At 43.6% G+C, this 10,346-nt stretch overlaps 1 protein-coding gene across 2 annotated transcripts in view; it reads left to right on the forward strand.

Moving 5' to 3' along the window:
* Positions 1 to 1,064: 1,064 nt before the first annotated feature.
* The window catches only part of Cald1 (caldesmon 1), a 179,865-nt gene continuing 170,583 nt past the window's right edge, over positions 1,065 to 10,346 (forward strand). The window contains exon 1 of one of the 2 annotated variants that reach the window (XM_028768348.1): positions 1,065 to 1,176. The gene's annotated coding sequence lies outside the window, so the exon portion shown is untranslated. The remainder of the gene's footprint in view (positions 1,177 to 10,346) is intronic. The other variant, XM_028768345.1, reaches the window with a different exon arrangement.

Below are 10,346 nucleotides of genomic sequence, written 5' to 3' on the forward strand. Positions count from 1 at the left end.
GAATGAATTCCAAAGAATACAAGACCACAATTGGATGCATGTGTGGGCCAGTGACCTGCATTATAACTCAGAGTCTTTCAGGGCTCATTCTCCCCTAGTTCAGGCTTTCTAGAATGTTCTAGGACATCTGTGTCACCTGCGAGGGCATATGTGTCTGTCTACACCTGACCCAAAGCAGGTCCTGGGTCTCTCCATGTTCTCTGCACGTTCATTTTTACCCATTTCTAGTACAATCTCCCCATTGCCAAGACAGAGGAAAGAAAGGAAGATGGGCGTTGGTGGGAAAAGCCAATAAAGCTCTCTAAACCTTAGGATCCCATCTGCTAGCTTCTAGCGTCACTTTTTTTTTCCCTGGCTAACATTATCTGGTAAAAAGACTGATACATTTTATTTATACTTTTTGTCAGTTGTTTCCATAACACACATAGACATATTCTAGGCTAGAACTTAGCCTGTGCAGCAGACCTGCTTCTTATCCACTTCAGGTTTTTAACTCATGTAATGATTTAAATTTATTTTGTAGTGAAACTGCTTTGAAAAGAAATACACTATTAAGACTTCTTCAGCTAAAATGTCTCCTCCCACCCCCAACCTCAGTCCCATAAGCGTGTCTAACTGTCCACTTATTGTTTCGTGGACTGTACTTTCTTTTTAAAGCTCTATTTGTGTTCTACAAGACAGCCTCTTTCTCCAAGATTAACGTTTCTTATGATCGTTCCTGACAATGGATCTGCTTCCAGGAGGCCCTGCTTAGGATAACCAAAAAAGGGCATGGAGCCGGCTGGTTTTGGCAGCCTGCTCACAGTTTCAAGCTTTTTAGGACTTGGTTTTTCTGATGAGTGATATCCTGAGCATGCCTAGGGAATGACAGGCATCTGCACGGGCAGACAGCATCACCTTGGCCAGGGTGTCGTCATTGGCTGCCTATTAGAAAAACTACAGGACAATGCATACCACCGCCTGCCGACTGTAAACATAGGGGGTATGTGTTCACTTAGCATGGACTTCTGGGAGGGGCCAAGGAAGGGCGGTCTGCAGTTTTATTGAATAGAGCAGTGTGCATTGGGTTGCCTGCCTGCCTGACTGCCTGCTTGCTCTCTTGCTGGGTTGCTTAAAGGAATCCTTGCATTCAGACAGCGGGACGTCCCTCGTTGGGAAGAAGCTGCTGCCCTAGAGGTAAGACATAGTGTCTTTCTTTCTCCACCTTCAGGACGCTGGAGCTGCTCTACAGGTTTCAGGCAACATTCCTGGCTTAGGTGGCTGGATATGCAAAATCTTTCTAGGCAGGCAACAGACCGTGTAAATTCCCAAAGCCAGCCTGGACTTCCTGACCTGTTCCCAGAAGGTCAATGTGATAAAACTTCAAGTTTTGTTTCTAGAGATGGTACAAAGGGAAAGATCGCATAGTGACAGGATCAGGGTGCACGGGTGCCTTTGCCTGGGATGTGTTTTTGTTTCCAAGGGGGATGTGGATTTTACCTGGAATCCTCAGGCCAGCGTCAGTGATCAGACTTTGCTGATCTGTCCCTTTAGCAGTTTCTTTCCCATCTTCTGTCAGCAGACATTTAAACAGGATTCAGGTTTTAATTAAGAAATAGCAGCAACAGCTTTTTCCGTTGTTAAGACAAAGAATGTTTGTTTTGTTTTGTTGTGGTTTTGGTTTTTGTTTTAAGCTAATTTTAAGCTAAGTAATGGGTTCCTTTTACTCTGCCACCAGGATTTTAGAAGTGGGTTTTTGGAGATGTAAAGAAATAAGGTCAGAGTTCCACCACTAACACCAACTGAGCTAGTGCCATTCATCCGCTATTTGCTGAAACAGAAGATGCCTACCGTGTCTGTTTTCTATAAACCCGAGCAAGAGAATGTGTGCGTGAGTGGGCGTGTATGTAGAAATCATGGTTAACTGCCTACCAAAATATTTCTTGAGAAATCTTCATTTCTATTGGAAAGTATGCTCCCCGAGGGTCTGAAAAGAGAGCAGCCGGAGGAATGTTCCAGAAAGGAAGGAAAGGAGCTTTTATTTCCAGACAGACGTATTTGGGCATCTCAAACAGTAGTGCAAGCTGGTAGTAGTCGGTAATTCCTTTTAGAAAGAGCCAATTGTAAAGGGCGAGGGAGTTTCAGTGCTGTGGCAATACATGGTCAGAAAGTCCAGAACAAGGTGCATGGTATTCCCAGATCCCTGCTGGTTTGGAGGCTCTGAACATGGAACTGTAAATGAAAGTAGCACAGTCCCTTAGGCTTAGGCAAAACCAGACATGTGGACTAGAACTTACCAAAGACAAGGTGCCCTGCAGAAGAAGAGTAAGTCTGATCATTAAAGAAATAATACTCATAGTAAGGTCTAGCGTTTCCAGATGACTGCTTCCACTTACGTTTGCCGTAGACTATGATGCCTTTGCGGTTAGGACTAGCTAAGCAATCCTTGTGTTTAGAAGTGTGGGATAATTTCTGGAGAAGTGACACATGAGAACAGACTGCCCTGTGAGTTTCTTTCCCTGGAACAGCCCTGAGTAAGTGTGAGGGAAAGGCTCCAGGCAGGCAGTCGCTCTGCGACAATTGTCCTTCCTTGGAAGGCATCGAGTTCTCAACTTTGTACAGGGTTTTTTAATGTCAATAAGAGCATGGAGAGCAATTTCTATTTCAAGTATTCCCTAAACCATGTAGAGAATGCAGATTGGAAGAAAAATCTATAATCTTGGATTTGAGGATAAATTCCATTTTGAAACCAACATCCTGGAGTCGCTGAAAGTTCATTTTCTCTATGGCCAGTTTCTCCCATCCCCCTTACATGCTCCCCACCCCCAATGACTGAAATAGCATTTTCTGAAATAACACTGTATGTGTTCTCCACACACAGAGTGAGGGGTTTCAGTTCAGGGTAAACGTCAGGCAGTTCTTGATGCTATTTCCTTCCGGTGAAGAACAATCTGGGAGCGGTTTCCCCTAATAGGGAGGTAAATGGAGTTCAATGAAGCCAAAGCCTGGAAACTTTTATTCTATTAAAATCATTTAATGAAAAACATAAAGGAGAAGCTCTGGATGAAAAAAATGGCAGAAAAGAATAGATCTTAGAACCCATGAGGAATGTATGGACTTAACTAGTTTACAGGTTAATGTGGGGTTGTTACCATTTTTGAAAGTCAACAAAATGTGCAGTTTAAAGCATCCAAGTCAAAGATTGCATTAGGCATGTGATTTTTTATGAGAGAGAGAGAGACAGAGAGAGAGATTCTTGATTTCAGATTCAAGGGCTTAAGGAGACACCTGGATGGCTTTCCTGACAATTGGGGCGAGTCCCCGTACTCCTTGCTTCCTCACTAGCCCCAAGCCTTGTCTGCTCTCTGCAGGTAGAATAGGTTGGTTTAGAGGTGCGCCATAGAAAGTTCCAGACTCTAGTTTGGATATAACCCTTTTCTTGAAAACTCACACAGCCCTGTCCATTTGTCACGTGTAGTACGATGACTGGTTAGTCGTTCTTCAGTGAGACAAGAGTGACTTAGAGATGAACTTGAGAAGGGTTTTGCCGGCTCTCCATCTGCCTGGTGTCTGTCACATGACTTGGAAGTGTGGTGGGGTGAGGCCATGGTTGGGAGTGGGGGAGGGGGGATGCTGACAAAGCGGAATGCTAATGGCATGGTAGGCCTGGGGAGGAGGTTAGGGAGATGCTGCCAAAAGGATCTTCAAACTTTAAGGAGGCATTTTTTCTGGGTAAATCTCTCAGAGCCTCAAAATAGCACCATTTAGCTTCTTAACAGAAAGCCCTTCATCTGTCAAGCTGGTCTAGATGCTCAGAGGCTGGGGGAACTGCTCATTTAAAGAGGTACTCTTAGTTGAGGCTTAAGTCCTGAGCTCCAAGATGAGAGCTTGATTCTAGTTTTGGTTCCTTTGCTTAAATAACCCTGACCTTCAAGGATGCTATCAACTCTTTGGCCTCACCTGGCATGGCCATCAGCATGCCTCTCTTCTATCCCATAGTAGTTAAGATGTCCAAACGAGACAGGTTTTGTGTCCTCTCTCAACAGGCCCATAGAGTTTAAACTGCTTTCAATTTGAAGCTTACGGTTGTTAAGCTAACTTTGGGTGGTAACCACCATTTCTTATCTTTCCTGAAAATCTCTCCTCCTTCCTCCTATTTAAGAAATCTTATATAATACTTTCTAGAACCCTGATCCTAGAACCTTAAGAAACTGGTCTATCTCAAGGTTATCTGAAATTTGGCTTTGTAGATCAGAGACCAGGGAGGAGACAGATAAGAGAAGGCAGAACAGGATAGGCTATCTGTGGTGCAGAGCAGTATCCAGGAACCAGGGAACATGAGGAGCCAGGTGGAGAGACCAACGGACAAAGTGCTGACAACAGACAGGCCTTAGTAAATGAGGTGGCTTCTTTGCCTCCAGCCAAAAGGATGGAATTAATCCCAGCTTGTCATGCCTGAGCCTTGTAGGCAGGATGAGGTAACTGGCTGCACCTGGCTGGAGTTTCTGCTCTTATTGAGACCAGATTCCTCCAGGAGCTATCTATGCCTCGCACCTATGCTGGCCTCATCATTCAGTATTCCTAAATTTATCTAAAGCCTGGTGCCACCTTAGCATCCTTATGCTTTAGATGTTCAACTTAGAAGTTCAGCCCCCCACCCCAAACAGACAAGGAGCTTTCCTATACGTCCTAAGTCAACAGGAGCCCTAGGATGAGAACCACGAGTGTCAAGCAGGTAGGGCACAGCCACTTGTACTCAAGCCAAGAGAGAAAAGTTTTAGATAACTTCAGATACGGCATCATGCTAGCTAATCAAGTCTGCTTAGAAACTCACAAACCTCCTGCCTCAGCTTCCCAAATGAGTGCTGGGGTTACAGATGTGGGCCTCCATACCAAGGTCAGAAGTGTCTTTCTTGTTTTTCCAACCTGGTGGGGAAAAAAAGTAGGTGTGAGCATACAGATATGAAGGAGAAGTGTGTCCCCATGCTGAAGGAAAGGAGACCCATAGCCAGGGAAGAAATATTTTCAATAGGAAGTTTGTCAGAGTTAGAAAAATTCAGAAATGGCTGCTGGCAAGTAGATTCCAAGAGAATACCAAGAGATTAATGAAAGGATTGCTAAGCCGCAGTGAGGAACAGTTGGACTTTTGTGAACTGGGTGTTCTTCGTAAGTGCTCATCTTCATGCGTGCTGTTGCTTTTATTTTCACACATATGCCGCAATGATGGTAGCTTGATACTGTTTACATCTTGTCTCCCGAGCCTTCTGGCACTGCTCCGTGAGTATGCGGATGAAAGCACTTGACCACCAGGAAATCATTTTACTTGGAGAGGAACATATTAAGTAAGAGTACATAATTAGTTCCTTTTAAGCCCACACTGGACATTCTCTCTCTTGTCTCTCAAGACATCTTGCTGGGGAACTAGTTAGATTCCACCTATGGGCCAACGACAGGACATCTATGAGCAGGACCAAGGTGAAGGGACAGTAGGGACAAGGCCACTTGTCATAGGTGGGATAGGGAGGGCCATTCTCAGCCAGACAGGATAGAGAATTCAAAGTAAGCAATGTCATGACTTCCAGCCAGCTGAGTGCAAGCGAAAGAAGGAGAAATAGTAAAAAACAGGAGCCGAGCAAACTTTCCCAAACCGGAATCTCCCTCAACAAGGCAATGAGGTGGAGTGCAGGGGAAGACTTGATTCAGAATCGGGACCAGTGGGCTCTTCTGTCTCTAAGAATCAGTGGTTCAAGGAAAAGGGCAGGGCTATAAAATATAGGTACAATAAAGGGGTCCGAAATCCAGAAGCCAAACAGGGCTCTGTTCCACAGAGCATGGGGTTAAAGTCCAGATGGGTCAAGGACGCCAGTGGGGAACTGTGGCTCGCAACTCTGTGTTTTGACTCACGTAAACTCAGCTACTCTAGACAGCTGTTCTACCACCTGGAAAATTCCTTGCGTGCTTCAGGTCAAAGTAGGGGAAAAGACATTTGATTGGCTCAGGTCCCTTAGCAGAGCAGATGGTCAAAGGCTCTGGCGTAGCTCTGTGTATTACTCAGTGAATCTGGCGGCTGCCCTACCCCTATCCGGGATCATCCCTGAGTAAAGAAATAGCTATGGAGGGTTAATTTAAGTTGAAGTTAAAGTTGAAAGTTGGGTGAAAAGGCAAATATCTGGAGTGACCAACAGATCTCAGTGGCTGTCACTTGTATTTCTCATGCGAATAAGTTTGTGGGTAGGCAAAAAGCATCCAACGTGGGGTTCTTATCGTTCGTAATGAGCATCTTCATATGGTATGGTGAGCCAACCTTAAGAAACGTTGATTGAAGTTGACACCACTAGTAACTGAAAAGCAAAACATCATCCTTTTTAGAAAAATTCTAGAGGAGACTATCATGAGGTTTGTTGTTGGCAAAAAGCTTTGTGTCTTTATATAAACCACTCCTTTGCTACGGCTCTTCCCCTGAATGAAGGCAATCTTTCCAAGTCAGTAAAGTAACAACTGAACAATTTTAATAAAGAAAAACTAAGGATCTAGGGAGATGCCTCAGCGGCTGTGAATGCTTGCTGTACAAGCTTGAATTTAAATTCTCAGCATGACCAGGTACCTGCAATCCAAGCACCGCGGACGGCAGGGCTTGGGGGAGTCTCTGGGGCTTGCTGACTGCCATTCTGTCTACAGATTCAGTGTGACACCTGTCTCAAAGAAATAAAGCAGACAATGATGGAGCAGAACACTTGACACGATCCTTTGTTCTTCAGGGGCACGAATGTGCACATGCCACCACCACACACCTGCACATATACTACACACAGGAAACCTCGTTTATCTCAAGGTAAATCACAATTCTTTAGTGAACCAAATACATTATGCTAATATGTCCATAACCAATGGAATTTGTGATCTAAGTGATATTTACCTCTCCACTTCTTGTTGTTCGCTGAACATTCTCAGGATCAAGAAGGGGAACAGATGCATTACATTCTCTCAGTCCCAACCACATTGCTCTATTCTGGGCTCTTCTTCAAATAAACATTGACAAATATACACTCAGGAATGATTATCAAAGGCCTGGTCAGGAGAGCCAAACAAATAAGGACCAGATAGGCTATCTGTAAGTGAGTATGGCCAAGGAAGTGGAGTCACATACACGTATGAGTTCTAGGATTTGGAGTGTCTTTATACAGGGATGTGAGGAACCGCCTATCAAAAGAGAGTAAAGGTTTATGGAATCTTTAAGATGCCAGTACTTTGGAATGTTATTTAGTGAGGGAGTGCATACTCGGTCTCCCCAACTGTTAAGATGATTTCCTACACTGTGGCCAAGTCCACATAAGTGGAAAATACTACCATTGACAAAGATCTCAGAAATAGCCTCGGTTGCTGAAGATTCATGCTTGGCACATTATCAATACAGTCTATAGGTTCCCAACCCCCGGACCGGATTCCTGGCAGGCCGCAAGTTGTTGCAAAGAGATAAACCTATCTATATACACAGGAAGTGAGTTTGGCAAACTGAGTAAGTAATGTGTCTCTGCCCCAGAACATTTTTGTGCTGCTATTCTTCGAATTATAGAGCTACATTATGATAATGAGAAGCTAAATTATTAAGGAGTAATTGAACTCATAGATGCTTCTGTTTATACTAATTTATTTATTTATTTTCCCAATCTCTGGACCTGTGGCATGTACTATTTACTATTGTGCACAGGAAAGATCATCAAGAAATTTGGGCATCTTATAAATACATATACATAAAGGAACTGGGCTTGTGGGTGTAGTTCAATGGTATGTCACTTGCCTAGAATGCATAAGGCCTCAAGCTTGATCCCTAACACAGAAAGGTAAGTAAATATTAGTAATCCACTTTTTATTTTCTAGGTAAGAGACAAAAGTCTAGGCATTCATAGAAACTAAAATTATATATGTATTGTGAGGTGCCTTTGAGTAAGGTTTACCTGTTGTGTTAGTCACAAGGTGCAGAAAACAGGCCACAACAGTCTATTCATAGATATTCTGTGGCTTGACATATACAGAATCCCAGGAAATATCTGTTGAGTGGAGGAACAACGCATGAGTTGACCAAGGTCATGTCCTTTGTTAGTGGCAGAGATAATTCTGGATCACACAGCTTGGAATTCCAAGTGGTCCCCGATAAGAGAAGATGCTTCACCTCAGAGATTCACAGGTTCAGCCTGCCTGCGTCAGCGGCAGCATCACAACCAGAATCAATTTTAGAGCCTTTTGACCCTGCCCTGGGAGTTCCAATTCAGTAGGTCTTGCTGGAGTGGGGTCCAGGCATCTGCAGTTTGTAAAAGCGCCTTCCAGGCTCTGATGAAATATCCTGCCTCAGAAAGAATTCTGGTCACTGATGTTTACAGTAATTTATGGCACATGATGGAGTCCGCTATTCCTCAGAAACCTACTTTTGTTTAGATGATTCCCATCCACCCCCAAAAGTTACAGCTGTGTATCCCAAATACTCCATTTCGCCAAGCCTCTTTGGAAACCCGCTGAAGTATTTATCTGAAACTCCTCCATCTTCCTCTGTCGTGTTTTTTTTTTTTTTTTTTTTTTTTTGGCTAAGCACAAAACTGTCACTCCCATAAGGTCGAGCTTACTGATGAGATTTCCAGTGTTTGCTTTTGTAAAGTTTGCACTGGAAATGTGGGAAGAATAAAATTTCTCATGGTGTTTCCACGTCTCGTTCCAGCCACTGTTGCTAAGTGGAATTCAGGCCTTGGGGGAGGGGTGACTCTGAGAATTTTTCTTTTTATAAGTATTTATGTCTTTGAGCAACTTTAAAGATCAGTTACTTCAGCTAGTTCCCTTAGTAGGAAAAACAAAGTATGTTCTCTCTCTCTCCCTCTCTCTCTCCCTCTCCCTCTCCCTCTCCCTCTCCCTCTCACTCTCTCTCTCTCTCTCTCTCTCTCTCTGTGTGTGTGTGTGTGTGTGTGTGTGTCTGTCTGTCTGTCTGTCTGTCTTCCTTTCCTTTTTGTGGTAAGGATAACAAATCCCAAATGAGATGCATCCTGTACTCCATTCCCTCAATTACCCCAAAGCTGGAACCTGCATAGCCTCTGGCTTAGATGCTCTCCTAGGAGACTCCTTCAGGAACATTTGGGCAACAAGGGGCAAGTTCGTTTTTGCAGGGCAGAAAGTTCACCTAAAGGCTCTTCTGTCATTCAGCAGCTTGGAGTAGAAAGAATGCACTGTATTCTGAGCACGGAATACACATACAACATTCACTAAAGATTTTACAGCTTCATGTCTCATGTGATTGGCCTGGTCCAATAGGAATGCCAGAATTGGGCTGGTGAGGTGGTACAGTGGATAAAGGCTTCCCTTCAAGTCTGAAAACCTGAGTTCAATTCCCAATATCCACACAGTAGGTCAAATCAGCTCAGCAAGCTGTCCCCCAGACTCCACACATGTGCCACGGTGAGTGCCCCTTCCCCACACAAATACATTTAAAAATAATTGGAAAAATGAAAAAAAATGGCAGGATTGGTTTCTGGTTTTGCACGAAAGGTATTTGCTTTACGAGATGAAAGCAGGTGCTTCCAGTGTGCGCATGGGGACAGAGAGAATTGCAGAACTGTCGTAGAAGAGGATTAGCTTCCCCTGGAATACTCCAGCATCCCCTCTCTGGGTCACTGTCCTCTCTTTCGAAGATCAGAGTAGCTTCCCAAATTGGAAAGTTAAACTTTCAAGAATTTTGAGAGCTAGTTGTAAAATATGACCAATATTTTAAAGTTGACCATATAAGTTCATCATTCTGTATATATTAAAATAGTATATTAAAGATGTAAAAATCCACCCCTTCCCCGTTAGCTCACTATATTCTGCTGTTATCTGACCTCTGATGACTAATTCGATTGACTGAGTCTATCCAGTGAAAATGCATGTGATGTTAGAAGTACTAACCCCAAACAGCTTTAAACATGGTTGATACTAGACTGCAAATTCTTGGTTATCTACTGGGATTGCCCATGGAGGCTCTCTGCAGGCATGTGACCCCCTTTCCAACCCCTGCCCTGTGTCACATACTTTCCCATATTGCTTCTCCTTGACCTTCATGTAGACGGAAGGAACAGAGTTGATTTTTTTTTTTTAATGTTTGGGCTTTCCAGGAAGGAAGACAAAGACCAGTAGATACAAGTTCTAGGATAGGTTGGCAAGGGCACATTCTAACTGGGACTGTCGCTGAAGCATGGATCTCCCTGCTCTGCGGAAGACAGCCTCCACCAACCTTTATCCTTGTTAATGGACCCAGAGCTGCCTTTTATAGTCTAAGAATTTACATAATATGGTTAAAGGATTTTATTGTTACTAAGGCTACGTTTTTATAGATAGATAGGTTTTTTTTT

Source organism: Grammomys surdaster, unplaced genomic scaffold (assembly GCF_004785775.1).
Source record: "Grammomys surdaster isolate TR1022 unplaced genomic scaffold, NIH_TR_1.0 186, whole genome shotgun sequence".
Taxonomy (NCBI): domain Eukaryota; kingdom Metazoa; phylum Chordata; class Mammalia; order Rodentia; family Muridae; genus Grammomys; species Grammomys surdaster.